Consider the following 13,600-nt stretch of genomic DNA (forward strand, 5'->3'; position numbering starts at 1 on the left):
GTAAGCATACGGCCATTGTTCGATTACCCAAATCCTATTATACAAGCCAATTTAATAAATTACTTTTACACGCGCCCGCGCGTGCGCGCGCACACACACACACACACACACACACTTTATAGATTCCTTTCCTCTAAGGAACCTGCCTAATTCATGCTAGCAAACACTTAAGACCACTTTATCTTCTTTATCTCAGGCTTCTTCCATAATAAATTACCACAATGCTAAGGCTTAAACAACATAGATTTATTTCTCACCGTTTTGGGACTAGACTTTCTCGTGAAGCCACTGTCTTGCTGTAGCCTTGTGTGGAGGAGGGGGCATAGCAAAAAGGAAGAGGAGGACCTGGTCACTCTCTTCCTCTAAGGATAATAATCTTACCGTAAAAGTCTTATTCTCATAACCTCATGTAAACTTAATTATCTCCAAGCTGCAAACGCCATCACTCTGAGGACTGTGGCTTCGATGATATGGTCTTGAAAAGACACAAACTTGCTCCATTCTATAGGACTCCAGGGAGTGTTTCGGCTGCCCTTCATCCCACGCAGCTGCAACATGAGTGGGCAGAGCTCTTGCCAACTCTGATTCATTTCCAATCTCTGACCCTATCTCTCAAGTGGACTGAAATCAAGTCATTATACAATTTAAACTTGCTAGGTTCCCAGAAAAAGATCTGCTCTCATTGTTAGCTTTCAGTAAGCAATGGTAGCCATGAAATAAATAAATAAATAAATAAATAAATAAATAAATAAATAAAGAAGTCAAACCATTGGTGGCAAACAGACAAGGACTAGGCCAGGTTTGCTTGAACCTTGTGGTAAAATCTCAGGTCAGTATTTACTATATTCCCTTAATGATGATGTGATTGGTTTGGCTTCCTCAGACTTCAATCTGCCAAAACCAAATCACTGTTGGTGATCCTTTATCTTCCCATCAATCCAGCTTGGTGGGTTTTATAATTCCTTATTATTTTGGAATCTATTAAACTAAACAATAAAAGTGATGTTTCAGGGAAATGTCCCTAGAGAAGGGATTTGTCATGAGGGTGCTTCTTATCCCATTTCTGAGATCTGTTCAGCTCTCTTCATGGATTACTGAGAACATTTCACTGTCGAAATGACCTCATTTGCAGGAGGGACTTTCCCTCTTCCTCCTTGTCTTTAATTTCTGTTTTTAGTGGCACTTAGTTCAGTGGGAACAGTGTCAGCTTTCTCTATAACTGTGTTTGCCACTTGTGGTCATTCTGTATTTACAGTGCTGGTTCTCATGAGTTCTTCCAGCTGTTGTGTTCAAGTCCTGACCCAATGGGAAGAGAGGGTGAGAGTCCCCGAGTATTAGTCTGTTCTGAAGTGCAAATGCATTGCCTAGCTACGTGCTTCATTCATGTATACCCAGACTCCCGTCTCCCCAATACATGTGACATAGCTAGTTCACACCACTTAAAGATCAGTTCACATGTGTACATATAAGCAAGTGGTGTTCATCTTGCAGAGGAGCCTTGTCTAGGTAAATGAGATAATACTTACAAAACATATGTTTCAGACTGAGACCGATAGTTTAGTCAGTGACATTCTTTGTTACTACATCTTAAATCATGTCTGCCTTCTACACTTCTGGTTGGAAAATGGACTCAAAGCCTTCTTGACATAGGGGTAGTAAGCATTTCATTATTCTAAAGGCATTATGGGGCTCTCTCTTTGAGGCTTTCAAGAGTAGAAGATCCCATTTGGACAAACTTGCCATTCAACAGTTTCTCCAGTTCCTAGAAGAGCTGTTTCTTCAGTCACTAGAGATCCAGTTAAGAATTCCTAGAAATCTGGAAGACAAGTCCCTATTGCTGAAGATACCATGTACTTCAAGCACATGGTGCAGCAGCCCAGGAATTGGATCTTACCTAAAAGCTTCCATCCTGAGAAGAAATGTCATTGTCACAGAGACCCTATGTCAAGAAGGCTTTGAGTCCATTTTCTAAGCAGAAATGTAGATGTCAGACATGATTTGAGAGGTCGTAACAGTGGATGTCACCAACAGAACTATTAGTCTTAGTTTCATGGTACCAGAGGACCCCATGAAAGCTATGGTAGTAGTCCTACCAAGCTATGACAACTATGAACCACATTATTAACATGACGCAATAACCCTAAAGGCACAGTTATGGCTTGTGTACCTTCAAGGTTACCAACTTATCTCTAATTGAACTTAAGACCTGCTCAACAGAAGGGATATCATGCCTGGATCTGCAAACCTAGTCAATAGCCAGGGCTAGCGAACTCATGGGTCTTGGAGGAGAACTTATAACCACCACTTTACTAAACCAGCATATTCCCAAACTAAATTATAAATCTTTGTGCTTATGCTCACAGCTAGGGTAGTCCTCACTCCTCATCAAGGAAACTTCTCTTTGTAACAGACAGAGAATGTTAAAGAAAACCACAATAGATTAAGATACAGAATTGGGGAGCCCTAGCCCACTGACACATCCGTGACCCAAGTCCCGCACCTAAGGCATAGGGATCATTTGGGAAGCAGGAGTGGGAAAGATGAAAGAGCCGGAGGAAGAGGACGTTTGCATCTCTAGTTTGTGTCTCTTAGAGATGTCACAAACTACACCCATAAAAATCTCACTAACATGGCAGGCTGAACGTGAGCTGAAAAGAGATGACACCAATAGACCTGTGATGTGAAAAGCGCTCAAGAGGCATCTACCCTAACATAGAGCTACAGGCAGCTACAAAATGCCAAGAGTAGGAAAAAATGGTCTTCCTCAGGGGGAAAAAAAAAAACATACTAGTTCGTTATCCAATACTAAATAGTCAGTCTTAAAACATATACATATGTGCAACACAAAATAAATGTAAAATAGGGTTATATGTATGTGTTTAGGAATATAGATCCACATGTATATACAGATATATATGTGACAATAAGAAAAAGAGGCCATGACTTTGAACAAGAGCAAGTTGTGGGGTGCATGGGAACTTTTGAAGAGGGAGGAATGATATAAACATAATATAACAAAAATTATCTTAAAAAGGATTTCTGTGAGTATGTCTTCACAATAGCAGAGTACAAGCTCTGTGATCACGTACCTAGAAGACCTTGGGTTATTTACTAACACCTCCAAACCTCAGTTTTCTTAGTTAATGAAAAGGTGTAAGATCTACACTGAACAGTGTTGGTAAATGCCAAAAAAGAAAAAAGAAGAAATGAGATGAGTGGTTATGGTTAGCTTAGCACGGGGGAATAGAGAAGACTGTTCTAAGCCTTAATTTTTTTTGCACTGTTATTGATTCTATGTGTTCCCTTCATATTCATGTATCAAAGCCTTCGAATCCAAATGTAATGGTCATTGAAGGCAGGATCTGTGGGGGATAATTAGGTTTAAATGAAGTTAGTAGGGAAAAAGAGTAATGAGACTTCTATTAATGCCCTTATTCTGAAAATAAAGAAGCACCTCCCTTCTACCTGTTTCTCTCCCCTCCTTCTCCACCCCCTGATGCCTCATCTTCCACTCTGTACCTATGGGGAAAAGGTGAGGACCAAACTAGGCAGGGAGCTCTCACCAAGAAACCAGCCATGCTAGCACACTTCTCTAGAACTATAATATACAGGGACTTGTGATTTAAACCACCCAGTGCACGGCATTTTGTTCTAGTAACCTGAACCAATAAGTATTCTTCCCCTTGCCCAGTTCTCAGGGTACAGTGTGGGGTGGGGGCTGGGGTATCATGCAATACTAATAGGCAATTCCTTCCCAAGAAAAGACCACGAGATAATGATGAACTGATGTCATGCACAGGAAGCCTTTGGACTAGAAAAGAAAACAATGTCCAACAGGAAGTTGACACCCTTTCTTAACAGGCATTAGCAAAGATCTGATTCCCATGGGTAAGGTGAGAAAGAGTTAGAAGGAAATTGGACCAGGTACATTTGGGTGATGGAAGCCAGTCATTAGAGTAATCTTATATCATAGATGTAAAGGAGAGAGAAGACAGAAAGACCAGTTCTCCTGTGAAACCTGAGAAATACATGCATATATGTGTATATATGTGTATATATATATATATATATATATATATATATATATATATATACATACAGATCTTTCTGGAATGTTCCTATAAGGCTCCATTTTTCTTTGGTGTGCTCTTCTATAAGTGATTGGATCAAAAAGACTCTGACTCCATTGATGGCTTGATGATTGATTGAGTTATAACCTGAATGCACCACTTTAAGATGGAGACTCGAAATGTGGGGTGTACCTGGAGGAGGTGGGTCTGTGGGATTTGCCATTGAAGGATACATCTTGTCTCTGATCCTTCTCATCTCTTTGCTTCCTGTCAGCCATGAAGAGAACAGCTTCACTTCTATAGACGCTTCTTACCATGTGTTCTTTCTCACCATGGCCCATGAGCGGTGGAGCCGAGTGACTTTGGACTGAATCCTCCTGTACTGGGGGTCCAAAATAAATCTGTTTTAACCTGTTTATCACACATATCCTGTCCTAGTGATATATGTTAACAATGTAGAGGGCACCGATACCATGCCATGTACAGAGTATTGTCCCTTCTAAACTGTTGATTAGAACCCGGTGGAGACTTTACACAAAGCAGGTGTCCATGACCAGAAGAGGACTTGCCTTGACCTTAATGTCACTTGGGCTTCAGGGTAATACTTGAATGGGTTTCTTGCTGTGCAGAGAGACACAACCATTATATAGTGTTTTGTGTTAGTGTTCTGTTGCTGGGTAGAGACACCATGACCAGGGCATCTCTGATAAATTCAGGCAAGCCATCTTCCTTGCTTATAAACTGGTTAGGACTAGACAGAAATACTTAAGGCAAGTTCTGCTTGCAGATGTGACATGCCTCTAGCTCACTTTCACAGAGGGCAAAGGAGTACCAATTTGGATAATCAAGTATGCCGAGGTCAGGCCGAGCTGTCTGCTCTCACCTCCTCTGAAGCCCTTCTCATGACACATGTCTCTCTTTGGAAAATGAGGTGAGGGTTGCATAACTGAATTCTTGAATAAGGTCAGTTATAAACAACACAGTCACCATCTCTTGTGTGAGTCGGAAACTGCTAGTCTGGACTTGCTATCAGAAGCCACAGACTGAGAGAGAAGGGTTGTACTTCTTTTTTTAACCCATCAGAAAGCCAGAAATGATAAAACATCTACAGAAGGTCAGATAGTTAAGTTTCCACCTGGCATAGGCTGTCCATGGGCTGCTTTTGAAGTTCTGGCTTCTTGATAAAGGGCTAAAAACACAGGGAAGTAAAATTCCTCATGGTATGCTTTTTGCATAGGTGTGTTGAGCTCAACATACAGGAGACCAGATCATAGAAACAGTCTAAGAGGGTTCTACCATTTGTCCCAATCATGTGTTAGGAAGACAAACAATAGGCGTTGAACCCTCCTTGACACTAGAAGTGTTCCTTTGGGAAACAAGAGTCAATATTTGAACTCAATCAAACAGCCCAGAGTTCAAGGAACTCAAGAAAGGTCTCAATTGCCCACTCATTCCTGGTATGTCATACACACAGCAAGGATGACTGTAGTCGCCACAGACAGGAACTATGTACATGGCTGGAGAAAGACCAGCAGATTAGATGTGTTTGGCATGGAGGCTCCTGGCACAGCCACCACAAGCTGACCAGTCATAGCAGAGGAACAATATGGGAACCTTTGAGTGAACTACAATCCTCAAGCGTCAACGCAGATGATTCAAAGCACACATTCAACTCTCTTGGAGGGTGAAACTGGGGAGAAGGAAGTCCACTTCACCAGGCTACTAAGTAGGAAACATTCATAAATCACTCAGCATGTATCACAATCACCAAAGAAGAGAGAGCACAGCTGTGTGTCAAGACGCCCATGCTGGACTCCTACACAGCCCATTCTCCCCCAGGCTAGCTGACCTTCAGGCTCTGACTACAGGTCTTACTGGGATTCTAGGTATCTTCCAGACTCTGGTACCTTTCATATCCTCTTTGAGCCGATGTCCCACATTTAGAGCCCTTTCTTTCTCCTCCACCTCCAGCTGCAGAATATGTTAGGATTAGCCTTTCTTTCAAAGTTCCTGCTGGGGTAAATTTTATGCGTCTATTTCCTCCCAACCCCCAACCCCCTGCACATTCTCGTAATTAATTCAAAATTTCTCAAGTTTTTCTTGAAGGCCATAATTTATTCGGTTTCATAGACACTTCTTTCTGACTCTTTCTTCTCTCCAAACACCAGAGAGCCACACTGATTCTGATATTTTTTCCATAATTTCTAACCCCGAATGACTCTGTGACTACAAGGGAGCTTTTAAACATCGGTGAGTGGGGAGTGAGGATGTATAGGTGTTATTCATTCAGTCACTCATTCATTATTCATAAGCTACTTACTGAATGCCTTCTAGTGCTTGGTTATTTTAAATCTACACAAAGTAATTCCAGTTCCGAAGAAACTCAATCTCGGGAAAGAAGAACATAAAGCTGTTGGAACTCCATGCTGTCAGGTTTACAGTAAGCAGTGGCTCTCAACATTAGCTGCACAGTAGAGCCAATCAGGCACTCTAAGCATAGACACCCGCTCCAACTAAGACAAAGGGAATAAAAATCTAGGAGCAGTGCCTGTGCACTGTGTGGATAGTTTTGTAAAACTGGTGTCTATAAGGTTTAATGATCCCATGGATAGAGGGACCCATGGATAGTGGTCCTAAAGAGGTTTCTGTCCTGATGAATAAAGTATCTGACTTGGGGTTTCTATTGCTGCAATGAAACACCAAGACCCACAAAATCAGTTGGGTTTGTGGGTGGTGGGGGAGGGCGATATTGGGCTTATACTTCTAGATCACAGTCCATGACTGGAGGGAGCCAAGATAGGAACTCAAGCAGGGTCTGGAACCTGGAGGCAGGAGCTGATGCAGAGGCCATGGAGAGGTGCTGCTTACTGGCTTTCTTTCCCTGCCTTGCTCAGCCTGCTTTCTTATAGAATCCAAGACCACCAGCCCAGGGATGGTACAACCCACAATGGGCTAGGCCCTCCCTCATTGATCACCAATTGAGAAAATGCCTTAGAGCTGGTTCTCATGGACGCATTTCGTCAACTGAGGCTCCTACATCTCTGATGACTCTAACTTGTGTCAGGCTGACACAAAACCAGTCAGTACAGTATCCAAGGATCCCAAGGAAAAATGATCTATGAGCTGAATCTTAACAGATGGCTTTCTCAGTAAAGGTGTGGGAAACATAACCCAAGCAGGAAGGCCTGAGGTGAGTTTATAGAAAGAACATCCTGAGATGCTGGGTCAGGTTTAGAGATCTGGAGCATGTAGACTTCATGTCTCTAGTGAACAGCAGTCCTAGAAGAATTGGTGCCCAGGAAGTGATATGGTCTATCTTATCCACATCTAAAGAACTAAGACATTATTTAGAGGGCAGATTTGATTTCTATCACAGCTTATCTTTGTAAGAACTATCTCCTTTTTACTAAAATCTTTAAAATTGCCAGCACTGCTTCGGTTTCAGACATGGAAAAAAGGAAACTGTGCCCATGAGTGATTCTCTCCCTCATCCTTGCCTGAGCTACAGTGTATGTTTTCTCACTCAAGCAAAGAGGGGGCCTCTTGCTATTCTCAGCTGATGGTGGAGAAGGGGCTTGGCTCTATACCGGCTTGTCATAGGTACATGCTGATGGTGTTGAGCCAAATACTGGGTTTTCATTGTCGGGGAGTATTTTCTTACTCATATCATGCTGTCCTCATCAGCAAGGGAAAACACGGGGGTCAGAATTGCTACAGATATAATAGAATGTAGTCACGGGAAGGGGCTTGAGCATTGAAGAAGTCAAGTAGGGAGGTGCTTAGGCATTCCCAGCCCAGCCCCACCTTTCCAAGCATCAAGCACCTCCAGGGCTGCTTTGGTTTATGTGACTGCTGCCCCTCCTGGTTGGGTCTTGGGTTTCTCTGGGTTTCAATGTGGGCTTTTCTTTGAAGGTACACTTTCGATCCAATCACAGTTCTACAGGGATAAATCAGACCAGGAGGACAGAGGGAAAGCACCAAAATGAACCTGCTAAAGTTAATGCACATTGTTAACTGTGAAGGTCTGGATTTAGAATTTGAGATCGATGTTTCCCCTCCCCTGTCAGAAATATGTTCTTTATTATTATAAAAGTTCCGCTGAAAGGACATAAGAGATTAGGACTTGGATGGGTAATGACAAACTAAAGCAGCGTTTTCAGACTGAAACACTGGTGGCCCTGATAGACTGAGAAACTCGCCATGCCTCCTCCAAAGACATGCTTGACAGAGAAGCAAGGGCCAGAGTCTCCATTTCCCAGTCTCCGGTTTGATTCCATGACATTAGGTTATAGCAACTGAGGTTTGAGAAAGAAAAAAAAAATGTCGTTCATCATTTCTATTTATAGTTATGGCTGGGGAAGTTATCAAAGGACATGTGAAAATCTGTAAAATATGTATGTATGTAGGTAGGTATGTATGTACACATGTATACATTCAGGGAAATGATTACACACACACACACACAAACACACACACACAGAGCCCATCTCCCATGTTTTAACAAAGAAAGCATGACGTCCTGACGCTTCCATTTTCCACACAGTCTTTTGTTCGTTTCTTGAACATCTGCCGCTAGGAGTAGGTGACACACACAAAGATCAAATTGCATTTAGGTGTGTCAAAATGACTGGGCGTTCTTGTTCTGGGTTCCCAAGGCTAATTATTATTTTTAACGCCATTTGATATGCTAAGTGAGGCTGCAGTAAGACTCCTCGTGTGTGTCATTGCCATGGCCACCCATGGGTACTTTAACACTTTTTGCTGCTTCCAAGGTGTCTGTAAACGATTCTAAGCATCTGTGGAGCACCACAGTGTGGCTTTTTCTCTGGAATAAATACCTAACTGGCACAACAATGATGGCAAAACCGTGACATCAGTACGTACAGTGCCCTGTCCTTCCGTCCTGTCACGTGCCTGGTGTGTAAACATAAATAAATCACCTAATTTCCCTGTGCCTCAGTTGCCCTATCTGTAGAATGGAGCAATGAGGACTGAGATCTCAAGGGCCCACTTTTGAACTATAAAGCAGGCTTCTCCAAAGAAGGAGGGAAGTGAGGAGGGAAGGAAGGAAGGTCCTGAGATGTGTTTGGCCTGTGCCACGTGCCTAACTGCAGTCGTTTCCCGTTGCTAGGTAGTTTATTGGTTGCCTACAACTAAACCTATTATCTTTGTCTAGAATCTTTTGAAGCGGTTCATGAATAACAACTCATTTCAATTTCATAATGACTCCGAGATCTTACCAGCTGTTGCCACGCCTGTCTTACAGACTAACAAACAGACGCAAAGCCACAAAGCCATTCGATTCAAGTCTGGCAGGTGTGAGATGGAGATCCAAGGCCCACGTACTACAGCTAGTTTAGGGCCCTGGAATGCACTCTGTTATGTCCTGGGGAGAGGCCATGAGCTTGACTGAGAGGCAAAAGCAGCCAGCATCCTCAGGCTCTGCTTTCCAAGAGCACCCTGAAGATCACTGAAAGGCTAGCAAGCCCTCTCTGTGGGCTAGCATGGAACAGAGAGGTCTGAACAATTTGTAGGAGCATCAGGAAGTGTAAACCACCACGCAACCTTCTGTAAGAATTCCTACCACACCCCACTAAGGTGGAGGGGGTTGGGGGCTGGAGGCGAGGATCATACCATACGTGTCTGCTCCAGATCCAATCTTCCAGAAACAGTCCAAAGGAACATGCTGGGCATGTTCAAGACTTGATTTATTTAGTAGCTAACAGCGTTAAGTGCCAACTACAACCTTCAAACTAGCTTTACCCACTGCCCCACCCATCCATCAGACCTTGCCATTCCCACAGGCAGTGAGCAGGACCATGTATGTTCATGTGTAGATTTCTCTGCAGGACCATGTATGTTCATGTGTAGATTTCTCTGCTTGCTAAAACCCCCAGGCTTTCCTTTGTTCTCAGGACATGCAAGTGGCTACCTATATATCTGTGTTCTGGACTGTATGTAATTCTGCTGTCTGCTCCCAAATAAAACTCCCTTATTGATTGATTTTTGACAATTCCTGTTGGTGTTTGTTTGTTTGTTTGGTTTTGTCGTCCCTCCTCCCCCGCCCCATTTCCTTCCCTTAAGGCAGTTCTAGGCAATAAAGGAACCGCCTGGTCTTGATCATGAGGTCCTCTTGCCTCAGCCTCGGTGGACTACCGTGCCTAGGGGCATCCCTGCGATTTCAATCTGCCCTCTACAGGCCACAGGAAAACCCTAAAAGAAGAATGATTTGCTACCAAGCTTCTGGTTCTCTCCCATGACACTTGCAACACACACACAGTGATTCCCAAGCCGGTGGCCACCTTGAGATACTATTCTGTCACTTGCATAAATGTCTTTTTGGTGTGTTGTCAGGCAAATACCTGACACTTGGCACTCTGAAAGTTCCTAAGACACCACATACTGCAAAGTCAATGATTTGACCAGCTGTGAGCCTGCTTGCAACCCAAACCCGCAGGACTAGAGACAAGTCACACTCCTTCATGCTACAGAGTCATCTTTCCTAAGGGTAGGTAGGGTCATGTGTTCCTCATGTCCAGTCCAGTTTCTCATATGTGTATTGTGACTTCTGCTTGTGCAAAACAGGACGTTGCTTAACCAGGCCCTTATGGGAGGAAACACAGCCCAGCAAGCAGAACAATGATTTGAAAGTCCTGAGTTCTATTTTCAGATCTGCTGTTGACTGGCTGTGCAGTCAGCCCTACGAAGGTCAGTAGCAAAAAAAAAAAATGGCCTTGCCCTGTTGGCGGTCTCTGTATTCGCAGCTCTGGATGGAAAACAAATCAGGGAGCTGGCACTCAGCCTTGAGGAACTAGAGTCTTAGGAGAATAGATGTATAGTCAGGCTTTGTCTTCACTCTTAAAGCCAAAGGAGGAACAAAGTCTCCAGGGTGGGGGAAATGGGCTGCTAGGGAATGTGCAGAGGAACCTGATAGCCTTTCCAATAACAGAGACTGTGAAGGGATGGCTTGAGAGTTCAGGGCAAAGAAAGCTCTTTGGCAAATGCTGAATCTCCTGTATGGGATACGGAAGAGACAAAGGAACCTGAGCTTTGACAGACTTCTGTGAACTGAGTCAAAAACAGGTGTCCAGAGTTCTGCTTGGTAGGGAACAAGCTGAGGACTGGAGGGGTCTGTGGGAAAACCAGAAAGCTTATAGCCCCTTCTAAAGAGTCTGCACCAGCTCCTTGTCCCTCAGCGACAAGGTCCTGAAGTGCTAGTGTTTCAAGAGACACTGAACACTACCATTTTTATCAGGACTTCCCTTTTCTTTAAATGGAGATCCAACCCACTTTTAAAGAGATAGCAGACAGGTAAGAATGGGTGGATAATTTGAACAATGCCCTTTCCATGTCTCTTTAACATGTCCATGGATGGGATTTCATAAGAGTTGAATTATTGTTTTGTGGTAATGGAGCTATTACTTTGAAACAGAAGGGAAGGAGCAGTCTAGAATACACAAGTGTTTAAAAAATACCAGTGCACAGAGCTGGGGAGAGGGCTTAGTTGGTAAAGCGCTTGCTATACGAGCAAGAGGACTTGAGTTTGGATGCCCAGAGTCCCTGTGAGAAGTGATAAGACAGTTGTCTTTTAGAGTTAATATTGCTTTGGTGAAATGCTACCACCGAAAGCAACTCAGGGAGGAAAGGGTTTATTTGACTTACACATCCTGAATCAGAGTCCATGGAAGCCAAAGCAGAAACTCCAACTGGTCAGGAACCCAGAGGTAGAAAAAGGACTTGACTCACAGGCTACAGAGGGGTGGTGCTTACTGCCTTGCTTCCAATGGCTTGCTTGGCCTACTTTCTTTTAGAACCCAGAACCACCGGCCCAGGGCGGGTAATCCACCACAACTGGGCCTTTCCACATTCAATCACTAATTAAGAAAATGTTCTACAGGCTTACCTACAGCCTGATCCAAAGGGGGCATTCTCTCCAATGACTCTAGCTTGTGTGAAGATTACATAAAACTAGGCAAGACAATAACCTATAAGGATATTCTAGCACAGGGGAGACAAAGACAGGAAAATCTCCCAGCTTGTTGGACAGCTGCTCTTGCTGAATCCTCAAGCTGTCAGTTCATCGAGAGACCCTGTTTCAAAACCAGTGTGTTGATGTGATGATTTAGGGCGCCAGATGTTGAACCGCATGGGCAGGATATATACAAGCACACCTTCACACACACACACACTGGGCAGGATATATACAAGCACACCTTCACACACACACACACACACACACACACACACACACACACAAGACATACACAGGTCTAAACACAAAGATTCTGGTTGAATTAGAGAAGTTTGTACCAGGGCACTGGGGAAGTGAAACGCTTCTTGGGTTTTCCTAACATACAACCACGATCCACAGATGCTACATTAACCATTTCTAGAAAGTTTTAAGAACTTCGGGCGTTCTCATTTTTAAGTTGATGATATGTACAGCCGATCTGTGACAATGAATCCGAGAACCAACATTTGATATGGGCTGTTTTCTTTTTTTTCTCAACTGAGACTCCGTTGTTCAGCATCTTTGCTTGCTGGGGACCTCAATGCCTTTCAGGTTCATTAAGAGCCAGCTGACAGCAGACACTCACTGGGCAAAATGGGTATTGTTAACAAAAGTCAAACACAACAAAAGACGAAGGAGAAGTGCGAGCTTAAGCACATTTAAGTATTTATGGGGAGAATTAATTTGTTGTCTGATGGTCATGCACTGGACCACAGAGCAAAGTACTCCTTTTAAAAGTGAAACTCCATCTCTGTCCACATTCTAAAGGCCATAAAACTCACCACATGAAACTAATAGATGAAGCATAAAAGTCATATACTTGCAGAGTTTTTGTTCTCCCTTACTTTGTAGTCTGTGTGCATTATAAGTAATCGGAGTAAGTATCAGCTTTATGTTCTCTTCTGGTTCTTATTCATCTCTGGCTCTTCTTGCCATCTGTTCTATTTCTCATAATAAAATTCTAGTGTAAAGTGGGAATATCAAATCATGGACAAAAGAATATTGCAACAGGGCATTTCTTAGGTCTAGATAAATTGGAAGAGCCCCTAACAAAGTTGGTGTCAAGGACTCCCTCATTGTATCTTCAATGTTCATTTTTCTGTGGTGTACATCGAAGCTGCAGGGTGTGAGCTTCCATGTGGGTGTTCGGAATTGAACCAGGTCCTCTGGAAGAGTAGCCAGTGCTCTTAGCTGTCTCTCCATCCCTTAGTCCCTCATTCTAAAACAAACTGATAGCTCTCCGGTAGATGGATCGACTGGGATGGTGGTTCGCCACCTGTGAGTTTCAACCCCTCTGGGGGTCACGTATCAGATATCCTGCATATCAGATATTTATATTACTATTCATAGCAGTAGCAAAATTATAGTTACGAAGTAGCAATGAAAATAATTTTATGGTTGGAGGTCACCACAATAGGAGGAACTGTATTAAAAGGTCACATCTTTGGGAAGGTTGAGAACCACTGTGCTAGGAGTCCATGAGAATGGTTCAACCATTGTTATCATACTGGCAACTTCC

Source organism: Mus pahari, chromosome 9, assembly GCF_900095145.1.
Source record: "Mus pahari chromosome 9, PAHARI_EIJ_v1.1, whole genome shotgun sequence".
Lineage (NCBI taxonomy): Eukaryota > Metazoa > Chordata > Mammalia > Rodentia > Muridae > Mus > Mus pahari.